Below are 16,441 nucleotides of genomic sequence, written 5' to 3'. Positions count from 1 at the left end.
TCCACACTGTCAAGATCATTCAGGATCTTATGTACTTCAATCAAGTCACCCCTCACTCTTCTAAACCTCAGTGGAAGCAAGCCCAGTCTGTCCAACCTTTTCTCATAAAACAACCCACTCATTCCAAGTATCAATCAAATCCTGAAATGAGACTTTTCCTTTATTCTTTCATGGGATGTGTGGCATCACTAGCAAGACCAGCATTTGTTGCTCATCCCTTGATCTGAGTGGACTGCTAGACCATTAACAGTCACATTAGTGTGTGCCTGGGTACTCTGGATCTAAAGTCACATGCAGGTCAGACGAGGTAAGGGTTTCGAAACTGAATAAGGATCACAGATTAGTCAACCAGATCAGTTTTCACAACAATCAATGTTAGTAGTTGTCCGTTACTGAGACTAACTTTACATTCGAGGTTTGTCGATTTAATTTAAATCCCACCAGCTGCGGTGGGATTTGAACCCACATCCCCAGGATTATTACTCTGGGCTGCACTACTCCAGTGACATTACCATAACTCCACTGTCTCCTCAAACCCATAACCTTCTGACTGAGAGAGAGAGAGAGAGAGAGAGTGTGTGTGTGTGGATGTTGCACAAGAATCCAGAAACTGAGCTTTTACAGGAACTTCCACTGCCAAAGTTTTCGACACACGAACAGGTGGCGAGATCTCAAACTCAGGGAGTTGAACCCACACACGGTCACTGCACTCGCCCCAAACAAACAAACCCGCCCGACATTCAGGCTCCCACAGCTTCACTTTCATTTTCACTTTCCCCTCACTACTGCCCAATGCAGCCCCCCACCAGCTCCCCCTACCCCTCCCAGCTCCCTCTCCCCCTCCCCCCACCAGCTCCCCCTCCCCCGCCTCTGCCACCCCCCTCCCCCCACCAGCTCCCCCTCCCCCTTCCCCTGCCTCTCCCCCCACCAGCTTCCCCTCCCCCTTCCCCTGCCTCTCCCCCCACCAGCTCCCCCTCCCCCGCCTCTGCCTCCCCCCCTCCCCCCACCAGCTCCCCCTCCCCCCCGCCCCTCCCCCTCCCCAGCTCCCCCTCCCTCTCCCCCCGCCCCTCCCCCTCCCCAGCTCCCTCTCCCCCTCCCCCCCCCCGCCCCTCCCCCTCCCCAGCTCCCTCTCCCCCTCCCCCCCCCGCCCCTCGCGCTTTCTCTCTCCCTCTCCCCCTCCCCCCCCCGCCCCTCATCCCGAACCTGGACCCCAGCCCAAAACTCGCCAGGATTAGGCCGGAGGGTCCGGCCAGCTGCTGCTGCTGCCCCGAATGTCAGGCGGGTCTCCCGCCCGCTCCCCTCGCACCTCGGGAGAGTTTGGTGCCCGAACCGGTTAAAATCACACCCACGCAGTGGCTTTTATTCCTCCCCCCCCCCCCCACGTGTTTGTTGGCGGCTACAGGCCACATTTAAATCCCTGTCAGGGGAGAGCGGCCTGTGAGGAGCCGCCGGTTGTCTCCACCAAACCCCGTCCGGGCTCCAGCAAAACACTCACCGCCTCTCCTCAAGCCTCTCCGGCGCCGTCTGCGCAGCCGCAGTGGCCTCCGTCACGCGTCACCGCGACGAGCGTGAACGTCAACGTGAGCCCCGCGTCGCTGCCGCTCTGCCCCACGTGACCCGACAGGCGGAGCCCAGCCGCCGCCATCTTGGTAAGGGAGGAGGGCAATGGTTGGGAAGATGCTCTGAGATCCTGCTGGTCTGTCAGCAGAATAGGGGGTTATCTGGAGCAGTTTTTCCATTCCTTCGACAGCACCTTCCAAACCCATGACCGCTACCATCTAGATGGACAAGGGCAGCAGAGAGATGGGAACACCACCGCCTGGAAGTTCCCCTCCAAGTCACTCACCATCCTGACTTGGAAATATATCGGCCGTTCCTTCACTGTCGCTGGGTCAAAATCCTGGAACTCCCTCCCTAACGATGCCGTGGGTGTACCTACACCACATGGACTGCAGCGGCTCAAGGAGGCAGCTCACCGCCACCTTCTCAAGGGCAACTAGGGATGGGCAATAAATGCTGCCCCAGCCAGCAAAGCCCACATCCCACAAGTGAGTTTAAAAAATAGTTAAAAGACTTGCATTCGTGCAGCAGCTTTCATGACCATAGGACACCCCGAGGCATTTTATGCTTGACAGCCAATTTGCACACAGCAATTTCCTGCAATGTCGTAATGACCAGAGAATCAGCTTTTCAGTGATGTTGATTGAGGGATCGATATTGACCAAGGCAACTCCTCTACTCTTCAAATCAGTGCCCCAGAGTCTTTTAAATCCACATAAGAGAGCAGACACGGCCTGAATTTAACATCGCATCCGAAAGCTAGCTCCTTCAACAGTGCAGTACTGCAGCAGAGTCTTGACTTTTGTTCTCAAGCCCTGGGGTAGGACTTGAAGCCACATCCTTATTCAGTTTGGAAACCCTTACCTCATCTGGCCTGCATATGACTCTAGACCCAGAGTACCCAGGCACACAGGAATGTGAATGTTAATGGTCTAGCAGTCCACTCAGATCAAGGGATGGGCAACAAATGCTGGTCTTGCCAGTGATGCCCACATCCCATGAAAGAATAAAAGAAAAAAAGTCTCATTCCAGGATTTGATTGATACTTGGAATGAGTGGGTTGTCTTATGAGGAAAGGTTGGACAGACTGGGCTTGCTTCCACTGAGGTTTAGAAGAGTGAGGGATGACTTGATTGGTAGTTGTTTGGTAGTACAGAACTTGTGTATTGCTGAAAAAAGAGACAGGTGGAAGCTCTTGCACTCTCATATGGTATAACTTGTTGTTTTCCCCTTATATTGTTTTTTTTGTAAGTGTCCTGACAAGTGCAAGATGAAAAGCATCAACATGGCTCTTTTTTAGTAGCAGGGTGTTTGGCATAGCAAGGGATAATGTGGGACTGGAGGACAGTGCCACTCATAATATGATCGAAAGTGTCACATGACAAGAGACCGGCACACTGAGCAGACAGGTTAGGACATAGAGCAGACATGATCTCGAGACTTGTCTTGAAGTAAGCATGGAGTTAGCTCCTAGTCTGGGCTATACTTTGTACAAATGTATATTGTTATGCATTACCAATAAACAGTTACTGTTCAACCTTATAATTCTCTGAACCTTTTTACATGACCTACTGAACAAACCCTTACAACATGGTGGCAGCAAATGAAAGAACCCAGAACCCCAGAGAAGCTGGTGAAGGACCCTGGAATCTGAAAAACTAAAAGGAATAGCATCCTGACCTGACTGAAGTGCACCTGAACCAAAAACACAGCTGGAGATTGCCTAAAAAGAAGCTCCATTGCAGACTTGGAGGCTGAAGGGCAGAAGAAAAATCCACTGTGCAGCGAGAGAACTCCACCAGAGCATGTGGAGGTGCACTGTGAATCCCCATCCGTTGCAGAGTCAAAGGACCTAGCAAGGATGATCAAAAATTCAGCTCCAAGGCTGAACTAGCCTTTAAAATCTTTAATAAGTTCAATCTATTTCATTAAACACCACAGCTAGCTTGTGTTTAGAGCCGGAGCCATACCACATGGCAGCCTGCCAAAACCTGACAAGCGTGGGAAGAAGAAGTAGTGAAGAAATGGTTACTGCAGCACCATCCTTAAAAGTGCAACAGCATTTAAAGCTGTACTACCCTGAGCTAAAAAGCAACCATGACCAGCAAATTAACCCTACCAGTTCAATCTGGGCAGACCTAAGGGCCAGACCAGGTGCAGGATTGGGGACTTTGGTAAAAAAGATTATTAAATTACTGGAGTACAACAGAATTAAGTAGGAAATCAGAGGGAGTCCAAATTAACATATTTTATACTTTGGTGAACTTGCTGATGAAGTAATCATGATGCAAGGCATTGATGAATCCTCGGCTAGCTTTGATGAGATATTAAAAGGCTTTGACAAGTATTTTAATCTTCACGCTGTGGAGTGCGCAGAGCTTAAAAAGAGGGATAGAACACCCCAAATAAAGCAATGCAAGGGAAAAAGGCAATACCCAAGCAAACCACATAGTGGGGGCAGACCATGTAATCACAATGAAGTGCGCGAGCTGAAGAGTTTCGAGCAGAGGAAAGAGGAGCCTGAGAACCAGCTGGAAGTGTTAGAAATGGATCTTTATGAAAGTGCCGACATAGTACCCAAACTACAACGGCAGGTGACAATGCTGAGCTACCTGGCTCTGACTTAAGGGAAAGTTGTAGAACATTTCAAGCTGCGAGTGGATAATGAAGCAACGAGTAGCGTGGTTACATAAATGAAACATGCTAAGACTTCACCAGGACGGAACTGGTGAACAGTGAAGCCAAAATGAAGGAGAAGGACAAAGCTCTGCTGCAGACAGAGGAAATGAAGACAGATAGAAGATCAGAAACTGTATCAAAGCTGAATTGGAAGGCTTGAAACACAAGATTCAACTTAAGTATGTATCTTTGAAACCACATGATAAGCTAAAGTCTTCAATGAATCATACAGTTTGAGATCTAAACAAACACATTTCTGAGATGTCACAAATGTACAAGGAGGCTTTGAAAGAAACAGAAAGGTTGAATGTTGAGAAGAATGAAATAAATGGATCGTTGAGACATGTACAGATTCAGTATGTATCTCCAGAAAAACACAAGGAGCAACTAACAACTCTGAATTCCATTGTTGGCAAATCAAGGAGCAAGTTGGAAGAACTCAACCAGAAATACAGCCAGGCACAACAGCAAGCAGAAAAGGTATACAAAGAACTTGCTGTCTTGAAAGACTCTGAAGAATTAATATGTGCCCCCGGAAATATATGACAAGTTAAAACGGATGTTGAACACTATTTCAGAAAAAGCCCATTGGAACTATCAGTAGCAACAAAGCAATGCACTGAAGCACACATTGAGATGGCAAGAGCTGACCAAAAAAGAAAAACAGATGAAAGAATAGCTGATTGTCCTTCAACATGAAATGCATAAGAAGTACAAACTTTGGCAGCATGAAGAAATTAAGACTACCTTGAACAGCGGAACGGAGCAACAGCAGAAAACAATTGAGGACACTCTATTAAGTTACAAGAAAATTCAAGAGGAAACAATTGAGGTTCGCAAAGGAAAGGGCAACCTGTTGAATGAGCTTCACACACCAAGGACCCCTCAGGTCAAAGTTTGTTCCTCTGGAAAATTATGAAGAGAACCAAATAAATTTACTATCACTCAAAGAACTGAAAAACCAGTTCACAGAGAAGACTCAGTATGTTCTATATTCAAGGAGAAAGTGAAGAGGTACAAGAAAGAGACTGCAGAGCTGAAGAAAATGGTTGGACATTTGGAAAAAAACATGGAAAAACCTTTCATTTCCAAAGATGTATTTGAAGAAATGGAAAGCAAGCTTCTTAATGCTAAAGGTGAAAAATGAGGGGAGGTGACAGCGTGGCGGTATTGTCACTGGACTAGTGATTTAGAGACCCAGGGGTAATGCTCTGGGGTCCCGGGTTCAAATACCACCACAGCAGATGGTGGAATTTGAATTCAATAAAAACCTGGAATTAAAAGCCCATTGTCAATTGTTGTAAAAACCCATCTGGTTCACTAATGTCCTATAGGGAAGGAAATCAGTCGTGACTCCAGACCTTAAATACCCTCTGAAATGGCCGAACAAGCCACTCAGTTGTAATAAACCACTACAAAGACACAAAAAAGGAATGAAACCGGACAGATCACCTGGCATCGACTTAGGCACCAGAAATGACAATGGCAATCGCAGCTCTGTCGATCCTGCAAAGTCCTCCTTACTAACATCTGGGGGCCAAAATTGGGAGAGCTGAATCACAGACTAGTCAATCCTCATGGAATCATACCTGACAGATAATGTCCCAGACTTCACCATCCCTGGGTATGTCCTGTCCCACCAGCAGGACAGACCCAGCAGAGGTGGTAGCACAGTGGTATAGTCGGGAGGGAGCTTCCCTGGGAGTCCTCAACATCGACCCTGGACCCCATGAGTTCTCATGGCATCAGCCCAAACACGGGCGAAGAAACCTCCTGCTGCTAACCAAATACCGCCCTCCCTCAGCTGATGAAGCAGTTCTCCTTCATATTGAATACCTCTTGGAGGAAGCACTGAGGGTGGCAAGGATGCAAAATGTTCTCTGGGTGGGGGACTTCAATGTCCATCATCAAGAGGGGCACAGTATGACATAGCTGATAAACTGGGTCTGCGGCAGGTGGTGAGGGAACCAACAAGAGGGAAAAACATACTTGACCTCATCCTCACCAACCTGCCTGCCGCAGATGCATCTGTTGATAGGAGTGACCACCGCACAGTCACTGTGGAGATGAAGTTCTGCCTTCACACTGAGGATACCCTCCATCGTATTGTGTGGCACTACCACCATGCTAAATGGGATAGATTTCGAACAGACCTAGCAACTCAAGACTGGGTATCCATGAGGTGCTGTGGGCCTTCAGCAGCAGCAGAATTGTACTCAAACATAATCTGTAACCTCATGGCCCTGCATATCCCCTACTCTACCATTACCATCAAGCCAGGGGATCAACACTGGTTCAATGAAGAGTGCAGGAAGGCATGCCAGGAGCAGCACCAGGCATACCTACAAATGAGGTGTCAACCTGGTGAAACTATAAAACAGAACTATGTGCGTGCCAAACAGCATAAGTAGCAAGTGATAGATAGAGCTAAACAATCCCACAACCAACGGATCAGATCTAAGTGCTGCAGTCCTTCCACATCCAGTTGTGAATGATAGTGGACAATTAAACAACTCACTGAAGGAGGTAGCTCCATAAATATTCCCATCTCAATGATGGAGGAGCCCAGCACAGCAGTGCAAAATATAAGACTGGAGCATTCACAACAATCTTCAGCCAGAAGTACAGAGTGGACGATCCATCTCGGCCTCCTCCGGAGGTTCCCAGCATCATAGATGCCAGTCTTCCGCCAATTCGATTCACTCCACATGATATCAAGAAACAGCTGAAGGCTTTGGATATTGCAAAGGCTATGGGCCCTGACAACATTCCGGCAATCATACTGAAGACTTGTGCTCCAGGACTTGCCACGCCTCTAGCCAAGCTGTTCCAGTACAGCTACAATGCTGGCATCTACCCAGCTATGTGGAAAATTGCCCAGGTATGTCCTGTATACAAAAAGTAGGACAAATCCAACCTGGCCAATTACCGCCCCATCAGTCTACTCTCAATCATCAGTAAAGTAATGGAAGGGGTCATCAACAGTGTTATCAAGCGGCACTTGCTCAGCAATAACCAGCTCACTGATGCACAGTTTGGGTTCCACCAGGGCCACTCAGCTCCTGACCTCGTTACAGCCTTTGTTCAAGCATGGACAAAAGAGCTGAATTCCCGAGGTGAGATGAGAGTGATTGCCCTTGACATCCAGGCAGCATTTGACCGAGTGTGGCATCAAGGAGCACTAGCAAAACTGGAGTCAATGAGAATCAGGGGGAAAACCCGCTGCTGGTTAGAGTCATACCTAGCACAAAGGAAGATGGTTGTGGTTGTTGGAGGTCAGTCATCTCAGCTCCAGGACATCACTGCAGGGGTTCCTCAGGGTAGTATCCTATGCCCAACCATCTTCAGCTGCTTCATAAATGACCTTCATAAGGTTAGAAGTGGGAATGTTCGCTAATGATTGCACAATGTTCAGCACCATTCGCAACTCCTCAGATACTGAAGTAGTCCATGTCCAAATACAGCAAGACCTGGACAATATCCAGGCTTGGGCTGACAAGTGGCTGGTAAACATTCACGCCACACAAGTGTCAGGCAATGACCATCTCCAACAAGACAATCTAACCATTGCCCCTTGATGTTCAATGGTATTACCATGACTGAATCCCCCACCATCAACATCCTGGGGGTCACCATTGACCAGAAACTGAACTGGACTACCCATATAAATACTGTGACTACAAGAGCAGGTCAGAGGCTAGTAATCTTGCGATGAGTAACTCACCTCCTGACTCCCCAAATCCTGTCCACTATCTACAAGGCACAAGTCAGGAATGTGATGGAATACTCCACACTTGCCTGGATGAATGCAGCTCCTACAAGACTGAAGAAGCTGGACACGGTCCAGGACAAAGCAGTCCGTTTGATTGATGCTACTTCCACAAACATTCACTCCCTCCACACCAATGCAGTGTATCATCTACAAGATGCACTACAGGAATTCACGAAAGCTCCTTAGACAGCACCTTCCAAACCCAAGACCACTTCCACCTAGAAGGACATGGGCAGCAGATAGATGGGAACACCATTCCCTGGAAGTTCCCTCCAAGCCACTCACCATCCTGACTTGGAAATATATCGCCGTTCCTTCACTGTCGCTGGGTTAAAATCCTGGAACTCCCTTCCTAACAGCATTGTGGGTGTACCTACACCACATGGACTACAGCAGTTCAAGAAGGCAGCTCACCACCACCTTCTCAAGGGCAACTAGGAATGAACAATAAATGCTGGCCCAGCCAGCGAAGCCCATATCCCATGAATGAATTTAAAAGAATAAATGTGAAAAGGATGAGCACCTGGAAAAAATAATGAAGGAGTATGCAGAGTGGCAGGAAGATACAATAATTTTTATAATGTTATTGGAATTTATTGTAGAGTAATAGTGGAGTCTGTGCCTCTGTGTGTGTGTGTGTGATTTAATTGAATTAAAGGCAGCTCGTCTGAAGGCTTTGCTGTAACAGAAGATAAGCTAGCTTTGAAATGTTGAGGTATAAAGGGAACATTTGCATTTTAAATAAACTAGACTAGATTGATTTTAAAGAAGGGGTGGAATGTTTCACTTAGCTAGGAGAAGTTATGAATCAGTGTGTTTATTTTTCCCAAAGATTACTGGTAAAATTGGTACTTTGAGAGATTTTTATTAATAGAGGGTAAAGTCAAAAAACATGGTGAAAAATTTGCATTCAAAGGGGAAAGTATGTATAAAGGAGTGAAGGTTGTGTGTAAGGGCAGTAATTCTAAAATCTAAAACAAGTGTGAAAAAGCCTCCAGCATCTACGCCTTGTTATGATCCAAGCTGAGGTTACCCCTGGACAAGCCTGATCCCAGAGTGGAACCCAGTTTGACAGATCCTAACTTTTATTTTTGTTTGTTTAGAAATGTGGAGAGTAGCTACTGAAAAGAGGCATAGGAGTCAGCTGATGAACTTTTAACAAAAGAATAAAACATTTATTCAACAAGAAAAGATGTACTATATTAACAATACTCCTTCACCCACAACTATACCTTCACAGATGTATACAGATTTCCTAAGGATGGCACAAGTTACAAGAGCTATCTTATAGTCTAATGTTCACAGTAAGTACACAGTCCATGTAAACCTATGGCACCCTGTGGTCAGACACACCACACTTCGAAACCAAGTGACAGATGTCACCTCAAACAGATGCTATGGATTTCTCCTCAACACCCCCAAACGCTTGTCACACCATAAACCAACTAATCTCACCGAATTCTGTCCTTCACATGAGGGATTCTAATCTTCACTCTCCAGGACCTCGCCTTAGAATCTTCTCCCAAACTAACACTTTCTCTCAGATGCCTTCAACAAGGGTTCACCTCCAGGGTTTCGAACTCTCCTCCTGATGTTCCTCTTCCCTGGGTCACGACATGCACTGGTCAAGCTGTCTTCCATGCACTCTCTCTCACCAAGTCAGCCTTAACAGTACACCACTACTTCACGTGCCCATAGCAAAGAATTACAGATCTTCAGTTGTCTCTTTGAACCTTCTTGCTTCTTGCAAGCTGTTCTTACTTTAAATCTGAAACTTGGAGCCTTTCTCTCTGCTCCTCACTATTAATTTCACTTAACAGGACCTTTTCTCAGGTTCCAGTCCTTCCTTTAACTGGAAGGTCTTCTTTGGACTTTCTCTTCTTCCACTCCCCTGGACTTTTGGAGTTTTTCTTAGCATGGGACTTGCTATCTGTCCCCTTTTAGTCTGTTTCTACTTCACAGCTGCCTTCAAATCAACTGAACTCAAAACAGCTACTAAAACAAACTATTATCTTTCTTCTGTGTGTGTGTCTGTGGGAGGAACCTGCCTATCTGGCCCCCTTGTTGCTAGGCGGCAGCACTGCTCTTCCTGCTCTTATGTGTTTGCTTTCACTTCATAGGGATCGTAAACGTTTCATTAGAAATGCAAGCAATCTTTTAAAGTGAAACTAAAACTCCATTTGACCTTTCTTAACACACGGATACAGAAATACAAATCAAACTTAAACTTTAAAGCTAAAACTCATTCCTAACACCCACAAATACAAGTATAACTTACTTAAGCTATCTCAATTTCCTAACACCTTTCCCTTTGGAGAAAGAAAAGATTCACACAGTGAAGGTTTCTTTACAATAAACTTCCATTCTCCTTACATAAACTTAACATCATAAACCTCTACCAATAACTTATTACATACTATATGAATAAAAGTTTCATTTTGTTTCACAATTAAACATGCTATATTGTACAATTACAAGAATGTACTTAAACAAAGTAAATAAAGGTAACAGGATTAGATTGATTTGTACATCATGATATTATAACAACTTTTATGTTTTCTTTTCTTCTTATTCCCAATCTTTAACTCAGCAAAGAATGTTTCATTTAAATCTACAGCCCAATCGCCCCTTTCGTTCGCTGTAGGCATAATTCCACCCTCAAGCTCATTTCCCAAACCCAAATATGATAAATTCTCATTTTGATTTAACAAAGTCAAAATGGCACTTTTGTGCATTAACATCTCAATTCTTCTCAGGTCAAAATCTCTTTTAGCCATTTCAAGGATGTTATTGAGATGCTTTTTATGTTCACACATTTCGTATTCCTGCTTGATTTGATCTTTAAACATTTTATGATATTGTTGTTTCACCCATTTTGAACAAATCTTTTCCACTTTTTTTTGAGCGGTGTCAATTATGTTCTCCCTGTGGAGTTTCATAGTGGGTTCCAACCTTTCAATTCTTTTACATAGTCCACGAGCAATGTCATTCCACTCTTTTCCAGGTTTTGAATAGTCTTTTGCAAACTGTCCACTTGCCTGGATTCCAACTGCTCTATTTTGCATATTAACATCAGCAAGCATTTGTAAATCAGTGTTTCTGGTCATTAACTTTTCCAGACCATTTTGTGTTTTCAATTCTTTTTGTTGGCAATTCTTGATTTCCAATTCTGCAAGCACATTAGTTGTTTTCATATTTATATTCCTGAGGTTGATACACCAGTAATTTTACTTGGGTCAGTTCTTTGCTCAACTGGATCATGGTTCATCAAAGAGTTTTTATTCACGGGAACAACTTTGTAACCATGACAGTCCATATCACCCACCTCTTTCCTTTCATCCAGTTTACTTCGAAGTTCGAGAATCTCATTGCTCTTTTCCTGACGAAGTTCTAACAGTTGGTTAGTTTTGGTTTTTAATTTTGTATTCAACTAGTTATTCTGATTTACCAACAAGTCCTTTTCTTGTTCAAAGCATTTCCCTGATATTTCACAGCAACAATTGATGCTCGAAGTTCATCAAGTTTTAACTGAAGATTGACCTTTGTTAAATTTACTTCTCCAAGTTTATCATTTAGACAGTTCAAGTCCTCAGTCAAATGTTCTACTTTCTGTGACTGATTCTCAATTGTTCTCATAAATTCTCTTCTTTCGTTAGCAAACTCCTCTTTCACACATGAAAGTTGGTTTTCTACATTAGTCAGGTTTTCCTTCAATTCCTTGTTATTGGCAATAAGTGTTTCTTGAAGTTTGTTAAGATCAACATTATCAATTGTCTGCCACAATAGAGTCATTACCACATTACTGCCCCCACTGGCCAAGTCATTACCCAGAATAAAATCCACCCCTTCAGTAGGTGATTTAGGAATAATTCCACCATAAGAATTCCATTTACAAAGCAACTTTGTAAGTTAACGTTACACAAAGAAAACAGGTTCATAAATTACATTAATACTTCTTATTAATATTTTTCCTTCATAAAACTATCTGGAACACAAATTGTTATCAACAGCCACCAGCAATGATTGATCTGCCCCTGTATCCCTCAAAATTTTAATCTGCTTACTTATTTTGTCGGAGGAGTAAGGGAAAACTCCTCCCTTCGACACAAAACATCCAGACTCTCTGTTAGCCCGACTTCTTTCACCAGTAATCAAAGAAAAATTCTCTGGACTATCTTGAGCCATATCCCCCTTTCCTGTATGTTCTGTGTGAACACATTTCACCTATACCACTTCTACAGTTTTGACAACCATTTCCTTTTCTGATGCAACATTTCCTGATGATTCCTTAGGGGTTCCTACTATTGCAATAGGTCTACCATTTAACCTCCAGCAATCTGCCCTAACATGTCCCACCTTGTTACAATGAAAACACTTAAGCTTCCGAAGATTACTTCCACCCTCAGCACCTTCCTTTCTAGTCTGAGGAACTTTTAACAAAAGAATAAAACATTTATTCAACAAGAAAAGATGTATTATACTACAATACTCCTTCACCCACAACTATACCTTTATAGATGTATACAGATTTGTAATGATGACACAAGTTACAAAAGCTATTTTATACTTAATGTTCACAAGTACACAGTCCATGTAAACCTATGGCACCCAGTTGCTTAGACTTGTCTGGGAAGTGAAGTTATAACTTTGGTTGGTTTACCAAAGGTAACTAAAGTTAAGTTAATGGAATTGGCAGAGAAGTTACAATTGGGATTACCTGCAGGGGCAAATAAACCAGACATAATTGAAGGTATAGCACAACATTTAAAGTTGGGAGTGATACCTGACACTAGTGAGATAGCTGGAGGTAGTGAGACTTCAGTTACAAATCAAGCTTGAACTTGAACAAGAAAAGGAAATGAAAAAAAACTTGAACTAGGGGCAGCAGGAAAAGAAAGGGCAGAAAAAGAAAGAGAAAAGGCATTTCAAAGGGACCAAGCAGAAAGGCATTTCAAAGGGAGCAAGCGGAAAGACAGGAGAAAGAAAGGAAGCTGAAACTGGAAAGAGAGAGAGGCAAGGGAAACAGAAAGGGAATACCAGCTCAAAAGGCTGGAAGTTAAAAAAGAGATCTCAGATTCTGAGGACAGTTCTGATGATGAAAAAAACCTTTAACCTAAAACCCAGTGCGGAGATATTTAAATTTGTACAAGCTCTTCCAAAGTTTGAGCAAAGAGATGATGAAGCGTTCTTTATTTCATTTGAGAAGATAGCTAAAAAGATGAAATGGCCACAGGAAAATTGAACATTGTTGTTACAATCTAGGTTGGTAGGTAGAACACATGAGGTGTATACTTCACTGTCAATTGAAATGTCGGTGAACTATGATGTGGTAAAAAAGGTTATTTTGAGTGCACACGAGTTGGTTCCTGACGCACACAGGCAGAAATTTAGGAATATGAGAAAACAGCCTGGGAAAACTTACATAGAATTTGAAAGAGCAAAACAAAGTAATTTTGACCAGTGGGTACAGGCATTAAAGATAGAGACAACATAAGCAGCTCTTAAAGAGGCAATTCTTTTGGAAGAATTTAAGATTCAATTCCTTTGGTAGTGAGAACTCATGTGGAGGAACCGAGGGTTCAAACGGTAGGACCAGCAGCAGAGATAGCTGATGATTATGAGTTAGTTCATAGAGCTAAACCTTTTCTCGTCACCCTTTTAAAACAGGGAATGATAGAGATGGGAAGGTGAAAGGAAGGTGGGCAGTCAGGGAAGAGAAGGAGTAGGTGGAAATTCCCAGGAGGTTCTTTCTCAGAATAAAAAGGAAGGTGCTGAGGGTAGAAGTGACACTTGAAAATTGAGGTATTTTTATTGTAATAAAGTTGGACACACAAAGTGAGTTTGTTTGAAATTGCAGGGAAAATCTGTTGGAATCATAAGAGTGCAGAAAAATTCTGGAAGTATAAGTACTTCCAGACAAGTGTCAAAGTGACTTGGAGAAGTTATTGTGGTCACACAAAGTTATTTGTGGGAAAAAGCTGGGAAGGACAAATTTAGCTGCACATGATGTACATGTAGAAGTTTCATCTTCGCTAAGACAACATCCTTATAGATTAAATCTGACAAAGTTATCACAAGCACATAAAGAAATTGAATTCATGCTTCAGAATTATATAATTGAGTCTAGTGGCAGTAACTGGAGTTCACCTATTGTGTTGGTACCGAAACTGGATGGAACACAAAGACTGTGTGTTGACTATCGAAAGGTGAATGCGATGACAAAAACGGATTCATATCCTATACCACGGTTGGAAGGTTGTATGGAGAAGGTGGGACAATCAAAATTTATCACAAAGATTGACTTCCTAAAAGGATATTGGTAAGTACCGTAATCAGAGATAGCAAAGGAGATATCGGCTTTTGTGACACCAGATGGACTATATCAGTTTAAGGTCCTGCTATTTGTTATGATAAATGCACCTGCAACATTTCAAAGACTGTCGAACAAAGTAATTGCAGGGCTGAGCAATTGTGCTGTGTATATTGATGATTTGATAGTTTTCAGTCAGACATGGGAAGAGCATTTACAACATCTGGAAGAATTATTTACTCGGTTGCAGGAAACTAATTTGGCAGTGAACTTGGCTAAGACTGAATTTGTAAAAGCGCAAGTTACGTATCTAGGCCATATCATTGAACATGATAAAGTGGATCCAAGAGATGTGAAAGTCAAGGCTATCATGGATTTCTCCATGCCTACAACAAAAGGAGAGATTTTGAGATTTCTGGGCAGGAGTGTGTTTTATCGGAAATTTGTACCAAATTTTAGTGGTGTGGTTGCTCCATTGACTGAACTATTAAAAAGAACAAGAAGTTTCAATGGACATAGGAGTGTCAGGAAGCATTTGACAGGTTGATAACTGTATTAAGTATGACATCAGTTTTGGCAGTACTCAATTATTCCAAGCAATTTAAGTTGGCCATTGACATAAGCAATATGGATATTGGGGCCATACTGTTACAAGAAGATGACACTGGAATTGAAAAACTGAGAGGATATTTTTCACGGAAGTTAAAGTGTATTACAGAGAAGATATTCAACAATCGAAAAGGAGACTTTGGGTTGGTATTAGCATTGCAGCATTTTGAAATTTACGTTGCCAACCATTTGTCAGAAACAATTGTTTATACAGACCACAATCCTTTAAAATTTCCAGACATAAGGCAAGGCTATTCAAGTGGTGTTTAGTACTGCAAGCATTGAATCTATAGATTCTACATGTAACGGGATGAGAAAATATGATTGCAGATGCATTGTCAAGAGTTTGATGTTTAAAGGGAAAATTGGACATTTAAAAACTTGGACACTGGACTGGAATGATTTCTGTTGATACCAAGGATTTATGTATACATTGTTATGTTAATGCATGCGCCTAGTAATTTAATATTGTATTAAGTTATAGGAGGTAACATAGGATGGTTTCAGAAAATGAAGCCACTCTCTTAAGTATGACAGTTCATTTTTTAATAAGGAGGGGGATGTCAGGAAGATATAATAATTTTCATAATGTTATTGGAATTTATTATAGTGGGGTCTGTGTCTGTGTGTGTGTGTGTGTGTGTGTGTGTGTGTGACTTAATTGGAGGCAGCTGGTCCGAAGGCTTTGATATAACAGAAGATAAGCTAAGTTTGAAATGTTAAGTAGGTAAACATAGATGTAAAGGGAACCAGACTAGATTGATTTCAAAGGAAGGGTGAAATGTTTCACCTAGTCAGGAGAAGTTAAGAAACATTGTGTTTATTTTTCCCAAAGATTACTGGTAAAATTGGTACTATGAGAGATTTTCTATTAATAAAGAGGCAAAGCCCAAAGACATAGTGAAATAATGGGAATTTGGATTTAAAGGGGAAAATATATATAAATGAGCGAAGGTTGTGTGTAAGGGCAGGTATTCTAAGATCTAAAATGAGTGTGAAAAAGCCTCTAGCATCTACACCTCAAACTGCTGTCTACAAAGAACTGAAGTTAAGAAAACTCACTTTGAATTTGATATTCAGGGTATCGTGTTACTATACCTGGGTCTTTTAAAATCAATGTGCCTTAACAAAAGTGTAACTGGGAGTTAGATTAACTAGGGGATTTAGAAGTTATCATAGTAGTAATTTGTAGAACTATGTGTGTTCTTAAAATAATTTCTTCTATTAATAAAGGTTTAATTTAGTTTTGTAAAAAAACCTATAAGACTTGGTGGTCTTATTTCTACTGAATTCAAGGCACGCATCTCGAAATTTATACAAATTGCGAAACAGTTGTGGCAATTGTTTCAAGTTTCCCTTTGGGATTTGAGCAGCTCAGCGTTTACCATCAGCTGTGACATAACACAGAGGTCAAACTGCAAAGTGAAAGATCACAGGAAGAAAATGTTAGGCTGCAATCAAATATCCAGGCATTGAAAGAGTGAACAGAATTATATTGCATTCCTGCTGAA

At 42.6% G+C, this 16,441-nt stretch overlaps 1 protein-coding gene across 4 annotated transcripts in view; it reads right to left on the bottom strand.

Moving 5' to 3' along the window:
- Positions 1-9,636, bottom strand: part of optn (optineurin) — a 70,340-nt gene extending 60,704 nt beyond the window's left edge. Inside the window, exon 1 of one of the 4 annotated variants that reach the window (XM_041203168.1) lies at positions 9,467-9,636. The gene's annotated coding sequence lies outside the window, so the exon portion shown is untranslated. Of the gene's footprint in view, positions 1-1,495; positions 1,579-9,466 lie in introns of those variants that run through there. The other 3 variants (XM_041203170.1, XM_041203169.1, XM_041203167.1) reach the window with 3 other exon arrangements.
- Between the last annotated feature and the right edge of the window lie 6,805 nt (positions 9,637-16,441).

The sequence above is a fragment of the Carcharodon carcharias genome, chromosome 13 (genome assembly GCF_017639515.1).
Source record: "Carcharodon carcharias isolate sCarCar2 chromosome 13, sCarCar2.pri, whole genome shotgun sequence".
Classification (NCBI taxonomy): Eukaryota; Metazoa; Chordata; class Chondrichthyes; order Lamniformes; family Lamnidae; genus Carcharodon; species Carcharodon carcharias.
The sequence above is the reverse complement of the archived record's forward strand: the minus strand, read 5'-3'. Positions and strand labels throughout refer to the sequence as shown.